Source organism: Amblyomma mixtum, chromosome 5 (genome assembly GCF_055824585.1).
Source record: "Amblyomma mixtum isolate Tamu chromosome 5, ASM5582458v1, whole genome shotgun sequence".
NCBI classification, from domain to species: domain Eukaryota; kingdom Metazoa; phylum Arthropoda; class Arachnida; order Ixodida; family Ixodidae; genus Amblyomma; species Amblyomma mixtum.
Genome location: NC_143016.1, coordinates 171,429,435 through 171,447,863, shown reverse-complemented (window position 1 = coordinate 171,447,863; position 18,429 = coordinate 171,429,435).

Here is an 18,429-nt window from a genome sequence, read left to right as displayed (position 1 = left end):
TCGTATGATGACAACTCAACATCTAGGACAGACAGAGATGTCATATTGTTTGCTAAGGCAAGCTGAAGGCACAGTGTGTGTAATAATTAAAGCACAGTTGTTCAGTCGTGTTTCGAAGATTTATAATTTTCCAAGGTTTGTGTATGCATGACATTCACATCTTGAATGGTGATATTTGCAAGTGCAGTAGAATTACTAATGAGCATAAAATGAAAAATGGATGCGATCGTTGCTCTTTTCATGTACCATAGTATGTAGCCACGGATTAAAATTATTTTTATTGACCCATTCTTTTTGCACTGAGGTAGTAATGAATGACTAATTTAAACGACTTATCTTGGGAACTATGTAATTTTTGAATAAGTTAATTTCAGACTTGAGATCGATTAAAAAACGGAGCAATGATAGTTTCATTACAATTGGACTTAAAATAAGGAAAATAGGTCTAAGGCCAATGAGCTCCCTTCAACAATATGTCAGATGTGAAAAAAGTGAACATCATTATGTACTATTTGTACCATTAGGCTGGGCTGTAAATTTTTTTTGTGGGCTGTGTATCCACAGCCAGTGAATAAAAAATACTCCTAAGTGGTTGAAGTTAATTTTATTCATCATCAATCTGGCTACACCCACTGCAGGGCAACGGTCTCGCTCACATCTCTTCAATGAAACCTGCTCTGTGTATCTGTGGGCACTGTATCCGTAGACTTCATAACCTCGTCTGCCCGCTTCTACGCTCGCCTTCTCTTGGAATCCAGTTCATCACCTATACCAATCATCACCTTAACTGTCTCCTCTTTTACCATGACTTCAGTACGATGCCATTAACGTTTCTTCCCTGACGCACTCTGCTCTCCTGTCTCTTAATGCTTACACCTATCATTGTCCCTTTGCATAGCCTGCTGTGCTGTCCTCAATTTAGGTTCCAACCTTTCCGTTTCCCTCAGTGGCTCTGCTTCAAAGGTGAGTGCCAGCCCTGATATTGCTAACCTGTCATTCATGCCTCGTAGTGCCTTCCAGGTGCACTCCGCCTCGTTCTGCTACATTTATATGCACAAAAAATTAAACTACTTTAAGTGCAGGACAGCATGCAGAGCTTGCACAGAGCATGCACATCTATTTTCATGAATGCATTGCCAGCATAAGGACACACATCATGAGCACAGCAGCGTTACTGCAACATGCCACATCTCGAAAGCAAACCCCGGGTACACACACATGCTCACAATTTATGCACTAACCACAAGTACGAAGAAAGCTGTCTGCAACTCGTGCAAGAAACCATGTAAACAATACACCGCACAAGTGGCATGCGCACCTCAGCTAGCTAAGCAGAAATATGCAATAGCATGCTTATAGTGCAGTGATATGTATGCAATGAAATTTCTGGATTCGAGCTCCTGAATGCTGTGGGAAAAAAAGCGAAAAAGTGACACACTGCAATGCTTCGTCACGTGTACTTTCTACTCGCAATAGACATTATCATGCGAGTGCAATGGCAGCGTGATGACACATTTCTGGCAGAAATAGAAGTGAATGCTGACTAAGCATTTCTCGTACATATGCGAGGTTTTGCATTGTCAAGCAATAAGCAGGTTATGAGGAACACTGTAGTGGAGGGCTCTGGATTAATTTTGAATCACCTGGGGTTCCTTAACGTGGGCTGATACCACACAACACATGGAAGTCTTACATTACACCTTATTGAAACACGGCCTCTGCGACAGGCATTGAACCAGACTCCTTTCGTGCAGTAGACTAGCACCAATTCAAGCAACGTGCATTACATGTACACACAAATGCTGAAATGTATATCGCAGCAGCTTGCTTTTCAATGCTGTTAAGCATAAAATGTTTTTGCACACATGCAAACACAGACGTGCGTTCTAGTTGTAGCCATGACTACAGCTGATTAGTGAAGGTTGTTTGAGACACAAATTTATTTATTTATTATCAATACCTCAAATGCCCCAGGAATGGGGTATTACATGAGGGATGGGCTGAACGTTCCGCTAATGAGAGATTCGATGGCAGCCTTGGAATAAAGTGGATCGGAGTGGTGCACGGAGTCGGTTGCCAGGCTGGTCCAGTCTCGAGCAGTTTGCACGAAAAAGGAGCTAAGCCGCCGCGGTGGCTCAGTGGCTATGGTGCTCGGCTGCTGTCCCGAAAGACGCGGGTTCGATCCCGGCAGCGGCGGCTGAATTTCTTTGGAGGAGGAATTCGAGGCCCGTGTACTGTGCGATGTCAGTGCACGTTAAAGAACCCCAGGTGGTCGAAATTTCCGGAGCCCTCCACTACGGCGTCTCTCATAGCCTTAGTCGCTTTGGGACGTTAAACCCCATAAACCAACCAACCAAAAAGGAGCTAAGCTGAGCTGCAGTCTGTGCTGGGGGAGGGTAGACTGCTTCGGGATGGTTGGTATGGCTTGATAAGCATGAGCTAGCAAGATAGCTGAAACATCAAGTGGGCTATGGTAAAATTTATGAAAGAGGAAGAGCCTAACGATGCAACGTTTGGACTCGAGATTAGCCTCAGATTAAATGCAGTGACGCTGGTTTGATACGAGTAGTCCGGAAAAATACATCTAGCTGCGCGATTCTGAGCTGATTCGAGGGTGTTAGAAAGGTTAGATTGATGAGGGTCCCAGACTGAGCATGCGTATTACAGCTTCGACCGGACAAATGTGAGGTATGTTAATGTTATAACTGAAGCAAAAGCGAGTCGCATGTTCCTACGAAGGTAGCCAAGAGTGCGATTGGCTTCGTTTGTTATGTTTGTTACGTGTGCTGACCAATTAAGTGTGTTAGAAAATGTGATGCCGAGATATTTATACGACTGAACAGGTGATATTTCAGATGCACTTATTTCATATTTGAAGGGTTGATAATTATGGCGTCAATTGAAAGAAAGCAATTACGTTTTATTAGTGTTTAAGGACATTAACCAAGTGTTGCACCAGGCTTCAACACGTTTAAAGTCGTCTTGAAGTAAGTGGGAGTCAGAGGTGTTATGGATGGAGCGGTAGATTACACAGTCGTCTGCAAATAGACTGATATGAGAAGTGATATTATTAGGCAGGCCGTTAATATAGATTAGAAAGAGCAAAGGCTCAACCATGGTGCCTTGGGGGACACCGGGAAGGACTGGGGAGCAAGATGAAGAGAGTTCATTAGCATACACAAATTGTTTCCGGCTAGTGAGAAAATTGCGTATCCAATCCAATACAAGGGCGTTGATACGCAAGCTTGAAAGTTTAAGTAGAAATCTTTGATGGATAACCTTGTCGAATGCCTTTTCGAAATCCAAAAAGAGGGCGTCCACCGGAATGTTTAAATCGAGATTGGAGCTTATGTAGTGAATTATTAAAGCTGGTTGAGTATCACATGATAGCCCTTTGCAAAACCCATGCTGATTAGGATGAAAAAAGTGACAGATATAAGGAATTTCGCTATGTGAGAATAAAGCACATGATCCATTAGTTTGGAACAAACGCTAGTTAGTGAAATGAGACGATAACTAGAACAGAAGATGGAGGACCTTTTTTTCGGAACAGGAACAACCTTGCCTATTTTCCAGTCTTCCGGCACCACTCCTGATGACAATGATTGCTGGAAAATATGGCATAAAGTCACACTGACAGAGTTTTTCGTATGTTTCAGTACCTTGGTGTTAATGCCATCGACACCTGCAGAAGATGAAATTCTTAATCAGTGAATGATTTTCACAATACCGGGAGGATTAAAAGTGATCATAGGAATAACAGTGTGATCGTAGTGTGGAAAATATGGTAAAGTGTTAGCAGATTCTTGCGTGAAAACAGAACTAAATGCACGGTTTAGTTCTTCAGCTGTTTGACTCGCAGGAATCGGGTGAATGCAGTGATCGTATAATTGCAATGATTGCGAGCGTTTAGGGTTTATAGAACTCCAAAATATTTTAGGGTTATGGTTGAAAAACTGATAAATAGCAAATACGCTTTGTTTTCTTAGCAAGTGACTCAAATCTCCTTTTCCGTAGTGTAATACTTTTTCCGTGAGAATTGGTTGTTAATTCGTTTTGCAGAGCGGAAGAGCCTGTTCTTTTTGTTGTTGAGATGTTTCAGCGTGCGGTTGAACCATGGCGATGATTGTTTATCGGTTACAGTGATAGCGGGTATGTACGCCTTTATCAGCTCGAATACATCCTATATTGGCACTCGTAATGTTGTCTACCTGTGTGCTGATATATGGCAGTGAAATCTTCCCTCAGCAAGCGATAATTTCAAAGTAGCACTGCTCACGTTGTACAAAAAACTACACAGAAAGTCCAGGGGAAGAATCATACATCCGACACTTAAGATTCATTCATTCATTCATTCATTACTTTCCTATATTTTAAGTGGAGCACACCAGACGGAGGTAGTTTCAAAGCGCAAATGAAATGTGCACCACAAAAAAAATCAATATTTACTCACTTTTGCGCACCTCAGAAGAGATTTACAATGTACATATTAGCAATTATTTACACAAATGACATGTTTCCTTTTGCCGGCGGACAATATTTATAATTTTGATATTTTAAATTAATTACACAAATAAAGCGTATCCCTCTGCTTGGGAAATATATTCACAATGTACATATTGAAGCGGGTAGCTGTATATATAGCTGCAGTCGTGCCCCGTTATTGCGATCCCCATAATAAGGACGATTCGAATTAAGGACAATTTTTCTTTGGACCAAACTTTCACCGGACTTACGCCTCATGATTATGGAAACTCATCCTGACAACGGACAGGGTAGAAATGCACACACCCCAGTACGGTCAATGTCTTTTTGTGGCATCAATACGTAACCAATGTAAAAAAGAAACTCTACTGCCCCAACTAAATCATTATTTTCCTATATTTTAAAGGGAGCACACCAGACGGAGGTAGTTTCAAAGCGCACATGGTCGAGTGATGGCCTTTTCTTTTTGTAATTAAATCTTCGTCAATGTCTGGGTGCCGAGTCTATACGCCTTCCAATTTTATGGGTTGTATGAATGGCTTCGCAAAATAACAATCTCGGCCGTGTGTGCTACATTTAAAGTCGTGCCCTAGAGCTTTTAGCTGACATCTGTAAGCTAGCAGTTCATGTGACGTGAACAGTCTTAGTGGGACACACATCACCACCACATGAGACAATGACATGCGCCTCGTGTGCCTCGTTAGTATAAAGTTAATGGTGACCACAGTAATGCTGTTCAAGCTCCCAAGGAGTTTTGTAATTTCCTCTTCATTGTAGATCACTTACATGTACACATGCAGACTAGTCATGAAATGTTTCCTTATGTTTTTTTTTCACGATTCGTTATTAGAGGCGACTCGCTTTATGGAAATTTTGCTCGAGAACCAAACTGTGTACATCAATAAGACACGACTGCATTTCCACAATTGAGATGTGTCCCTTAGCGAGAGAGAAATGTTCATGATCCACACATTCACAGCTTCTTAAACAAATGGCACATACTCCTGATTGCGTAAAATATTCAAAATAATAAACTGCATCCCTGGAAATTGTTTACAAAAACTAAATACAACTTGACATCTTGCACCTGTACAATTTATAACTTAATGTTCCAAATTAACCAAGATTTCATCTCTTTCATGTAAACAAAAATGCACGAAATGTAGATAGCCCCCGAGAACCCAAAATAAATTACTCCTTTGGAGATCTAGGAGCACGTTGCTTCTCAAAGGCAGACACAAGCCCATCCAGCGAAGCACTTCGCTCTCTGCGACGGCGGTCGCGCAGCTCTTCTGCCTGCCTTCGAGCGGTAAGATCCTGGTGCCTGCTCTCGCTATTCCTTTCAGAATTGTCTAGTCGCACTACCAGGGAGGCCAGCACGTCTTGGCTTGTGCTGTAACGCCTTCTCCGAGGAGGAGGAAACGGTGAGGGCTGCTGGCTAGATTGGCGGCCAGTGCTCACGGCATCTTCGCTGTCTTCTGTGTCAGTGTCCTCCAGCAGCCTCTCGCTCTTTCTGCTCGGTTCAGGAATGGCCTGTATGCTAGTGGAAGCAGATTAACATTTTCATGTGCGCGAGACGGCAGTGTTGCACACTGTACAGTTGCCATTACATCGAGTGCTTTTGGAACAGTGTCCTTTGTAGCGCACTGCCAATGCTACCATACACCAGCAGCACATGGATGGTGCCTTAGGTCTCTTGGTGCTATGTCTGCAGTGAAGGTTTGAAATGTGTTCAGCTTTATGTAACATCAGTGGCGTAATCTTGATGAATTCAAATTCGGTTCTTTCTGACGAGAAGGCTCCTATAGTTTCGCACTTACACCAGCATCGTTTCTCAGCGCATGCAACGGCGTACATGAACAGTACCTACACTTGTGGTGTCCGCACCAGGCCGGGTCCAAGAAGGCACGCAGGCTGCACTCCGTGGCTTCTGTCCAAGACCTCCGCCAGCTCTCTGGACATAGAAACAGATAACCACACAAGTTTCACGCTGCTCGTGCTAGCACGCAACAAGACAATGATCCTGCTGGCTTGGCAATTTGTGCACTATTGAAAGTTTTATACACTGAAAATTTTGATGTATCAAGATTTTTTCTGCCTCACTGGGGGGTTGTAGTATTTTCTGTGTCATGTTGTATGGCCAGTGTAATTAATTTATAATAAGCACAAGCAATTCACTTGAGTCGAGCTCATCGGTTGGACAAGCACTGAAATTCTTTCTCTCGGCGGAGAGAAGAATACACCAAACGCAAGTGTTAATTTCTGCATCCATTAGTTGGTTGCATAATCAAGGCTGCATTCGACTCACTGTTCAAAGGGACACGTCCGTCTGTTGTGATGGCGCACTCTGAAAATCCCCTCTTCAGAGTGCGCCACTTGTTCTCCACTTGGGAGAATGTCACGATGCTGGTCGGGAAATCCTTTTGAGGGTTCCGGCCAGCTTCTCCCACATGATGCGCTAGGGCTTCAGGCGGTTCCTACGGTCTGCTCGAAAAGTTTTGTATGCTTAGATCAGGCGGAGTACTTTAGCGCCCTCGCCCACAGGTCCTCGGGCGGCTCGAGGTCAGCCAGACCGGCAAACTCTGGCTCAGGAAGCTCAGGCATGACAACGGGTGGCTCCAGGGGTGGTGGACCGGCAACGGTGTCTGCGATGGGTGGTTCGGTCGGCTCGGTGCTCTCCTCTGGCCTTTCGTCTATACAGACACGCAGGCCGTCTGCAAACCAAAGTACAGTAGAAGTGATGCGAACACATGCACACATGACGAATTATTCGAATCTGCTTCACGCACATCACTTACCGTCTGTTTCACAGAGGCAGGCCGTTCTCGAAAAGCTGTCGATCTTCCTCGTCAACTAACGAGTACACCGCCGTCTGGACGCCGGCAATACGCACAACCTTCGTCATTTGTTTTTCTCGAAAGAAAAACGAGAATTAATTGTGAGCATACGAGACCAGAAAATCTCGCACAAAATGCAAACACCAAGCGTGACGTACCGCATGCATAGGCAGAACACCATTACTGAGCAAACATCTCAAGCACACTAATCGCTTTACTTGGGGAGATAAGTTTTATGTGCCGATATATTACACTCCACATGAATAAACACTTTCCCGATCAGGCTGCAAACGCTGCGAATGAAAGCCCATCAAATAAAGGGAACATGCGATGCTCTGAGCCCGTATGTCCGTTGTTAATTTAAAAAAAAATTAAAGAAACACAGCATGGATATGAAACATGACAAGTCTTACACTAGAAAAGACAGCACCAACGGAGCTGATGCGAATGTCAACGCATGAGATCGTCCGTCAGCAGAACGAAAATTACTCGGAATGACCATTGAGTTTCATTCAATATGGTCGCCTGCGCGGGGCATAAATTTCCCGGCAGCTGTCGTCTGCTGTCCGTCGGCGCAAAAATTTCCAGGCAGCCCCAAGTAGTCCACGGACTGCCATAGGCGAAAAACAACGGGTTGCTATGGCTATGTGGGCAGCTTTCTGACCGGTGTGCGGAGCTTTCGGGCTGTAATAGAAAATGGAATACCGGACTCGAGTCCACAAGTAGTCCCGTACACTCCGGGACTGAAAAACAAATGTGCCCAACTTGGAGGGAGAGACCGACCCACCGTGAGTCGAGTGCTGTTCACAGATGGAGTCGGATGGTGCGACGCATTGGAGTGTGGGCAGTCGTCGCTGTGCCAGAACAGTCGCGTTCTCTGTTAGCTCTCGGCCGCCATGCCGATCTTGTTCTACACAACGCCCTGTATATATTGATACATGCATTTGAAGAGACAGAAGTAGTGCATGCACTAGAAGAGGAAGAAGCTAGTTGGCTCTCTCGCGCGCGCTCGAACCACTGAGGGACCGCCGCAGGTTTTTCGTCTCTGCGCTGGTGTTCTTTTTGGCGTTGCACGCTACAGTTTGGTGGAGGTGATGGGTACGCTTCTCGACCTGCACACTCCGTACAGCGTCACTACGGACCTCACACCGGTTCACCAGTGACCCAGCCGCCGTCTCCGCGGAGAGTCGCCTGAATTTGGGCCCCTTCTCCCGCCAACAAGGACGACGCAGCCTCGACCGTCGAGTCCAACTGACATGGCCACTGACACCAGGACCCCGCCGCCGATCCAGCCTCTACCGTCGAGTCCAACTGCCATGGCCGCTGACACCAGGCCCCTGGCGCCGATCCTTTGCCACCCACCGCGAACACCGCCATCTTTTCATGCGTGGGGTTAAGCAGGAGCTGTTCGCGGGCCTCGTGCGCAGCCCACCCCATACGGTGGCGGAATTTCTAACCGAGGCGACCACGATGGAGACAACGCTGCAACAACGGGCCCGCCAGTATAACCGGGACATCAACTGCATGGTGCCCGAAGGCTTTTCGTCGTGTCTCAGCGGCAGTGCAGGCAACTTGCGCGAACTAATTCGCTCAGTTGTCCGGGAGAAACTCCAACGGATCCATCTGCCCCAGGTTCCACCTGCGCCGCTGGCAGCACTGACCGGAGTCGTCAGGGACGAGGTGCGACAGGCTGCGCAGGCACCTCCTGTCCCCGAAGCGCCGACCCGGTTCGATGACAGACCCACGTATGCATCCGTTGTACGTCGCACGACAGGCTACGCTCCCATTACCCCAACGCCTGGCGTGAGCAAGATCGGCACATGTCATGCAAGCGTGCCTGGCTACGGTATGGCCCCGACGACCCCCGTGAGTAACATCGCCGCATATTCCGCAACCGCATCTGCTACAGCTGGGCCACGCCCTCGCCAGCCGGATTTGTGGCGTACACCGGACCGCAGGCCTCTGTGCTACCACAGTGGGGAGCCCGGGCACCTCTACCGAGCATGTCCGTACCGCCAAGTGGGCCTTCGCGGTTTCCGTCCCGACGTACCCTGCCCCCAGAACGGCGAACGACCGCATGACATTTCCCAGCATCTATGGGCACGTCAGAACCCCGCCTACTCTGGAAGGCGCGAGACCCGTTCCCCTTCCCCTCTACGTTATCGCTCTTCCAGCCCTGGCCGCCAGAGTAGCTCTGCTGCTGGCCGTCGCTCGCAGAGTCCGCGTCGGAAAAACTAACACCAGCGACCTCTGGAGACAAGGCCGCTGACGTCGGGACGTGTCAAGATCCTTCATCGCGAAACTCTCGAGCCGACGATACCTGGACAGAGAGAGGCAGCGACAGTATCAGATACGCTGCATCCGATTTGCGTGTAAAAGTTGATGGCACTGAGATTACCGCGCTGCTCGATACCGGTGCTGATTATTCTGTTATGAGCCGTGTCTTTGCTGGAGAACTTAAGAAAGTTCTGACACCGTGGACGGGGACCCCCATTCGTACCGCTGGTGGCCACCTAATTTCCCCTGTGGGCAAGTGCACGGCTAGAGTTGGCATTAGTGGTTTCACGTACGTTGGTGAATTTATCGTACTCCCCGAGTGCTGCAAAGACTTGATTCTGGGAATCGACTTGCTGCAGTCGAACGGCGCTGTGATTGACTTTCAGGAGGCACGTGTCACGTTCTCGACAAAACAGGCTGTGGCGCGCTTTGACTCCCGCGATCCCTGCAGCAACGCCCTGCGCATTGTCGAGAACGACGTTACGGTGCAGCCGCGGTGCAGTGTTCTGGTGCTCCTCCGGAATGACCTCTTTTACGACTACGAGGGCCCAGCGGACAGCCATAGCCCACTGCTGCTTAAGCGGGGACTTGCCGTTCCAAGAGGTCTCGTCCAACTACGTGACGGCCGCACCCACGCCCTCCTGACTAACTTTCCCAACGAATATCAGCACCTGGCCGAAGGCATGGCTATTGCCTTCCTACACGACGTTGCTGAGGTTCCAGGTTTGTGCACCGTGGGAGGACTCACTCCGGAGCATGCTGGCCCACATCACGTTCTTCAGTCAGCCAGAATAAATCCTGCCCTGCCATTGGCTCAGAGGGATCTTCTGTCGGACCTCTTGGCAGACTTTGCGGACTGTTTCGCTACGTGCTCGAAGGTAGGCCGAACTCCACTCGCCAAGCATCGTATCATCACTGACGAGACTACGCGACCCGTCTGCCAGCGCCCATATCGTGTTTCCCCGGTGGAAAGAGAAGCCATTCAGAATCAGGTTGCCGAGATGCTTGCAGACGACGTCATTCAGCCGTCCACTAGTCCGTGGGCATCGCCTGTGGTTCTTGTAAAAAAAAGGACAATACTCTACGTTTCTGCGTGGACTACAGGAAACTTAACAACGTGACCAAAAAGTACGTTTACCCGCTGCCCAGGATAGATGACGCGCTCGACCGATTGCGGAATGCCCGATACTTCTCGTCATTAGATCTTAAAAGCGACACAACCACACACTAGCTGACATGCTATCAATGTATGTTGACGTCGAGCATCGAACTTGGGACACCATTCTGCCGTACGTAACGTTTGCGTACAACACCGCCCTGCAGGAAACAACTCGACTGACCCCCTTTGCACCCGCCGTTGTTGTTACTGACCGGGGAACTGCTTTCACGGCCCGCTTAAGCCAGTCCGTGATGACTCTGACGCACACGAGCCATCGACGTGCTACGGCGTATCACCCGCAGACAAACGGGTTGGTAGAGCGACACAACCGCACACTAGCTGACATGCTATCAATGTACGTTGACGTCGAGCATCGAACTTGGGACACCATTCTGCCGTATGTAACGTTTGCGTACAACACCACCCTGCAGGAAACAACCCGACTGACCCCCTTACAGCTTGTCTTCGGTCGCCAGGTGACCACTCCGTTGGATGCTATGTTGCCCGTCGACCCTTACTGCGACTCTGACGCTGACCTCGACGTAGATACCTTCGTTCAGCGTACTGAGGAAGCGCGTCAACTGGCCCGCTTGCGAATCCACCGTCAACAGGAGACTCACGGCGCTAGGTACAATTTTGGGCGCCGTTTCGTCAGTTATGCTCCCGGCGACCTTGTGTGGATTTGGATACCTGTTCGTCGCCGCGGGCTCTCTGAAAAGCAGCCGCGCCAATACTTGGTCCCTTACGAAGTAGTGCGCCTCGTCAGTGATGTGACTCATGCAGTTGCTCCCGCCCCGACAGCTTGTTCATCGCGCCGGTCGCACCGAACTGAAGTCGTACACGTTGTTCGCATGAAGCCTTACCACGACCGGCTACCTGACTTAAGTGCGGTACACTGCAGCTGTGTTCTCCCCTTTCGCTGACTTTTCTCTCTTAGCCGCATCGCGTCGATGCTGCAGAAGAGGGGGGCAGTGATACATGCATTCGAAGAGACAGCAGTAGTGCATGCACAAGAAGAGGAAGAAGCTAGTTGGCTCTCGCGCGCGCGCTCGAACCACTAAGGGACCGCCGCAGGTTTTTCGTCTCTGCGCTGGTGTTCTTTTTGGCGTTGCACGCTACAATATTGTATAAAACGGTTTTTTTCTTAATCTCACCGACGCCTGGCTCGGAGTCTTCGCTACCGCCAAGAAAGTTGGCAGCACTCAGTCACGAAACGGGCGGCGGGCGTTAAGGGGCCACCACTACGGCACAACAGCACTGAGCTTCGGCGAGAACAGCGGACGCTTGAGAGACTTTTATAGATAAGTGCATTCTTGACCTCAACCTCGAACTTTGTCCATCCTGCGCCAATTGTGAGCCATGCCCATTGCTGCGATAATAGCATACGTGTGTCGTCGCTACGTAGTCGCTTTTAATTTTCCTTTTGAGTGGGTTGTGTTGTGTTTAATGGCACATAGGGAACTAAGGCCATCATGCGCCTAGAACAAGGTATAGGAAATAATTTCTACGTGCTTTAATAAAATTGTGAAAAGTGATCAGTGGTGTAAAGGGCCTAAAAGTTTACCTACCTACTAATAACAGAGAAAGAGAGATTTAGGAATGGCTAAAGGTAAAAACATCAAAAAGGTCAGGTAGCCTCAGCGTCCATCCTTGGCTGCGCAATGATGTCGAGGATCCCAACCGATAGAATAGTGACCTCAGCCCTCTTCTCACGACGAGAGGGTGCCTGAGGTGTGGTTCGAAAAAAATTCGCAAGTTGTGAAAAACTGACCATTGTTCAGAGTTTCGAGAGTGCATTGGCTTCTTTTAAAAAGTTAAAAACGCTTGACTTCTCAATAAGAGCTTCTTCACCTAAAATCACTGACGGATGAAAAGACATGTGCTGGTTGTAAAACGGGGTAAAAAACTTCTTTCTGAGTGTTTCAAGTTCTATGCATGAGATTAAGATATGAGTTACTGTCAGTTCGTCTCCGCATTTTTCACAGGTAGGTTTGTCTTGTTTTGTTAGTAGAAAGTTGTGGGTAAGGTGTGTGTGTCCAATACGTAAGCGACATAAAATAACTTCAAAAAAACGTTCCTGATGTGTGCATGATTTCCATTCCCCTAATATTGGTTTTATTAAGTGTAGCTTGTTATTTATCTGACTATTCCATGTGCTCTGCCATTTGTTCCTCAATCTACTCTGAACTAGCTTCATACAATCATTATGTGGCCTGCTTATTTTCTGCATTTCCTTGTTGTGGGCTTGAGCAGCACATGCATCCGCTGTCTCGTTCCCATCAATTTAAACATGGCTTGGAACCCAACATAATTTTATGTTATGCCCTTGTGTTACGATCCTTGTTATGTTATGTGTGACAGTATCTAATGATGGCATGACCACATTTCTGGACTGTAGTGCTTTCTGTACACTGAGGGAGTCTGAGTAGATAATACTGTTTTCAATGTTCTTGCTTATTATTTTCTCCGTAGCAAGAAACACAGCATAACACTCGGCTGTAAAAACTGATGCACACTGAGGAAGCCTTACTATATTTTCCCAGTTCCCTTCCACTACTGCACTTCCAACATAACCTGTAGTTTTCGATCCGTCTGTGTAGAACTCGGTGTAGATATCATATATTTCCTTTAGTGTAAGGAACTCTTGTATGATGTGTTCTGTTGGAGTTTGTTTCTTGTTGAACTGTGTAAGACTTATATCACAGATCGACGGAAAACTGTACCAAGGGGCAAACGCGTCGCAACGTACTGCGACATTTGGTAATGTTTCTGATAAGTCAAGTTCTCGGCAGATCTCCTCAAACCGCATTAGCAAAGGCCTGGCTGCTTGGGGCTTATTTGTAAATATTATTCGAGACGGGCATGTTGCGACGATTGAATAACACACGTATTTTGTTCGCGACCTAATTCTAAGGATGTATGAACATGTAAGTGCTTTTCTTCGATCTTCTAGTGATGGTTCATTTGCTTCAACATGAAGGCTCATTACCGGAGACGTTCTGTATGCTCCACAAGAAAGGCGGACACCTAGATTATGAAGTGAATCTAATCTTTTTAGATATGAAGGCCTTGCCGAACCGTACACTATACTCCCGTAATCTAGACATGAGCGCACTACAGAACGGTAGATATGAAGTAGGCATGCTCTGTCCGATCCCCAGCGTTTCCTTGAGAGTACTTTAAGGATATTCATTGCACGGGAGGCTTTTACTTTCAAGTTGTTTATGTGCGGCAGAAATGTCACTTTTTTATCAAATGTTATTCCTAAAAATTTACGTTCTTGTTTTAACGGTGGTATGGTTCCATTTAGGTGTAAGTTCGGATCGATCTGCAAGCCTCTTTTAAGAGAAAGCAACAGCCACTGTTTTCTGTGAAGAGAACTTGAACCCATTTTTGCCTGCCCAGATTGCTAACTTGTTTAATGTGAGTTGTACCTGCCTCTCACACGTTGACAGACTGGAGGACGTGCAAGCAATCTGAAGGTCGTCGACATATACGGAATACCTAATGGAGTTGGGAATTATTTTCGCCATGGTATTCATTTTCACGATAATACGAGTGGTACTTAGGATACAGCCCTGCGGTACCCCATTCTCCTGGAGAAAGCTATTCGAAAGGGTTGCACCCAGGCGTACCTGAAAAGACCGGTCTGACAGGAAATCCTTCAGGCTGTTCAGCATCCTACCCCGGATTCCAAGATCTGCCAAGTCGCGTAGAATCCCATATCTCCATGTGGTATCGTACGCTTTCTCCATGTCAAAGAAGACTGCCAGACAGTGTTGTTGATGTATGAACGCCTCTCGAACTGTGTTTTCTAAGCGGACGAATGATCAGTTGTCGAACATCCTTTCTTAAATCCGCACTGGTGGATGTCAAGGAGTTCGCGTGATTCAAGAATGAACATGAGCCTAACGTTGAGCACACTTTCAAATGATTTTGCTATACAACTTGTAAGAGCTATCGGCCTACAACTATTAGGGGAGGTGGGCGGTTTTCCAGGTTTTAAGAACGGTACGATAACTGCTTTTTTCCAAGCCTCCGGCATCTTTCCGGACACCCATATCTTGTTGAAAAATTGACGAAGTGCTCCTACAGCAGCTTCGGACAGGTGGGCAAGCATTTGATAATGTACATCATCCAGGCCCGGTGCTGTCTGTTTACCAGAGGACAGTACGTTTTGGCTCTCCTGAATTGTCAATATTGTATTATATGTTTCGTTTGTACTGCCAGTCGTTGAAAGTTTCTGCTTTTCAGTTGTGTTTTTGTGTTTTAAGAATGACTGTGTGTAGTGTGAAGAGCTTGAAACGTCAGAGAAATGTTGTCCTAGTATGTCAGCCTGTTCATCTACACTTGTTTGTGTTCCAGGGGCTGTTAGAAATGGTACTGTAAAGGGAGAGAATTTGCCGTCTAATTTACGCACCTGTTCCCACATTATTTTTGATGTAATTGAACTATTGATGGATGAAACATATCTCTGCCATGAGGCTTTCTCAGCACTGCGTCGAACGTACCGAGCTTTAGCTCCCGCCGTTTTAAAATTTAAGAGGTTCTCATGTGTCGGATACCTTCGAAACTTACCCCAAGCTCTATTTTGTTGTTTTTTGCTTCCTACAGTCTTTTGTCCACCACACTTTGTGTTTCTGTCGCACCACTCCTGACGACTGAGGAATAGCTGTGAGTGCGGCACTTATTATACAATCTGTGAACTTTTCATTTATCTCATCGATGGTGAGGTTTTCTAAAACTATATCTTCTAAAGTTGCGTTAGCTCTAAAAAGTGACCAGTCAGCGAGATGAAACTTCCAACGTCGCGGTTTTGTTGGGATGATTTGTGGTGCAGATTTTAAACTAATTCGTACTGGAAGGTGATCACTGCCATATGGGTTGTCAATGACATCCCATTTAAAATCGTTAAAAACAGATGGCGATGAGAAAGCTAGATCGAGGGAGCTCATCCCTCCCGAGCTTGGGGAGCAAAATGTCGCTTTTCCTGCATTTAAAAGACAGATATTATTTGAGAGAATACAATCTTCTATTATTTGGCCCCTCGAGTCACAGCGTTCGCTTCCCCAGAACGGTGAGTGAGCGTTAAAATCACCAACTACCAGGAATGGCACCGGTAGTTCATTTATCAGGCCTTCTAAATCTATTATTGTTAATGTTATGTGCGGGGGAAGATATACAGAACATATCGTTATGGTTTTGTAGCTAACGACACTAACCGCAACCGCTTGCAGTTTTGTGTTTAGATTGATTTTTTTTGCAGGGACACCGCTCTAAGTGACAATTGCGACGCCTCCTGAGAGTCTGTTTGCATGCTGACGATCGCGTCGGAATGTTTTATAATGTCTCATGATATTTGTATGTTGTGGACCGAGGTTGGTTTCCTGAAGACACAAAGCTACAGGAAGCATTGACCCAAGAAAATGTGTTATGTCATTGTAATTCCTAAGCAATCCTCTATAGTTCCATTGAAGTAGGAAAGTCATGTTTCTGTTTTTGGATGAGAACTGAAGGGATTTACTTGTCTTCTGGGCCCGTTATCGGGGTCCTGCCTTTTATTCGCTCAAGAGAGCGATTCCGCCGCTGCAAAGCGGGCGGATCGGGAGTTACCTCCATCACCTCACTGGAGGTGCTGGAAGACCGTGGGGAAGCCGCGGATGTGTTGGTGTCAGGCCTCCCCCGACGGGGGGAAGTCCTGCGGGATGCTGACCCATTGGCCGGCACTCCCTGGCTTGGAGTTGGCAGAGCAGCTTTCGCTGTCCCTGCCTGGGGCGTGGGTGGCCCTGCTACAGGCGCAGTGGAACTGGCCTCGGCAGGTGCCGGAGCGCTGTGTGGTGCTACGCCCCCGCGCACCACATCAGCGAAGTTGGGTTTTGCTGTGAAGGAGAATGAATTGGTAAGCGCAAAACGCCTCCTCGCTTCTTTGAATGAAATGTTTTCTTTGGTCTTTATTGTAATAATTTCTTTCTCCTTTTTCCAGGACAGACACGCGCTGGAGTATGCAGCGTGGGCTCCTTCATGTTCGCGCAACGCAGTGCTGCGTCGCATTCCTCAGACTGGTGATCCTTTTAAGCGCATTTCGCGCAGGTTTTGCGGCCGCGGCAGCTCTGTAAGCCATGGCCAAACCTCTGACAGTTAAAACAGCGGCGGGGATTGGGTATGTAGTGCCTGACGTTGACTTTCAAGTATCCGACATCTATTGTTTCGGGCAAGCTGCTGGTGTTAAATGTGAGCACCATGTGTTGGTTGTCTATTTCCTTGTTATCTTTGCGGATTTTGAACCTGTGGACATTAATTACATTTTGTCCGGATAGTCCTTGAAGCATTTCAGTTTCTGTTAGGTGGATAAAGTCAGCCTCTGAGATCACGCCTTTGACTCTGTTGAGTGATCGGTGGGGAGTTACGGAGACAGAGATGTCCCCTATGGAATCGATGTTTGAGAGTTTTGAGCATTGGATGCTCTCACGCAGTTCGAGGAGTAGGTCGCTACTGGCCATTTTGGATACCTTGTAGCCAGGCCCCAAGGTATCTGTTAAGCATTTGGTAACAAGGAATGGGGATATGATTCGGGATTGCTTTTCGTCACAGTTGCTGTGGATTACATGAAATTTTGTGAATGTAGGTTTCTTTTTCGAAACAAAAGTCTGCTGCCTCGTTCCGCCCTCTTTTAAGAGAGCGATCTGGTTTTGAAAGGGGGGAGCCATAAAAAATTTTAGTTTCTCCGTCATGGTGCCAGCCACCCACCATGGAGTCCAACGAGGGGACGCGACAGGAACTTGAAAGAAAGTCCTGCCCACACCAGCTGTACACCTTAACTATAACCTAATATGACTCAACTCAGGGTAGTTGGTCACACACGGTTAACCCTTGCCGCCAGAAAAAAAGAGGGAAAAAAGAAGAAGAGAGGTGGATACAGGAAAGTTGTAAGAAAGGAAATAGTAAAGTGAAAGATAGAGGGGCGGACAGGAAAAGGCGACTGCCGATTTCCTCCGGTTGGGTCAGGCCGGAGGTGCCGTCTACAGGAAGCTGGGGCCAAAGTGGTGTGTTGCCTCCGCCGAGGGGCCTTAAGGGTCCAAACGCTCGGCATCGGCTCAACCACCAGGAACCCCTTTTCCCCGGACACGGCGATGTCACGCACGGCTAAGCGCGGATGCTCGGGTCCGTGGTGACGCATTGTTCACCATCATCCCCCTGCTGGGATGTCACTGCGGATGCTCGGGTTAACCCCGTGGTGTCGCCACTCACCAACGTCTGCATGCTGCAGACGCCCCCCTGCGGGGAAATTTTCCTTTTGAAATAAGACTTTCATGCAGCGTGTATTGGATGCTTTATACCTCAAAGGCGCGGTGCTTTCCGAAAAGATGTTCTCGCGTTGCTCGATTGAGCTGGTATGTAGCGTATGCAGTGACTCAGGATATCACTTCCATTGAGGTCGGTGCACTTGTAGGCCGTGTAAAAAATCTCGAACGTCGAAACAGATGTTTGTCCCTTATTCAAGAGTTCAGTTCTTCACCTTTGTCGCTTCCAACTAGTCAGCTGAATTCCTTGTAGAAAGGCAATGCGGATTTGTGGCTGTAGCCCTGAAGCTCTGCTTGATTACAAGATTCAAAATGGCAAACGTACTCAACTTCCTTTCGTGTGGAGGAGGAGGAGAAAAGCATTTATTTG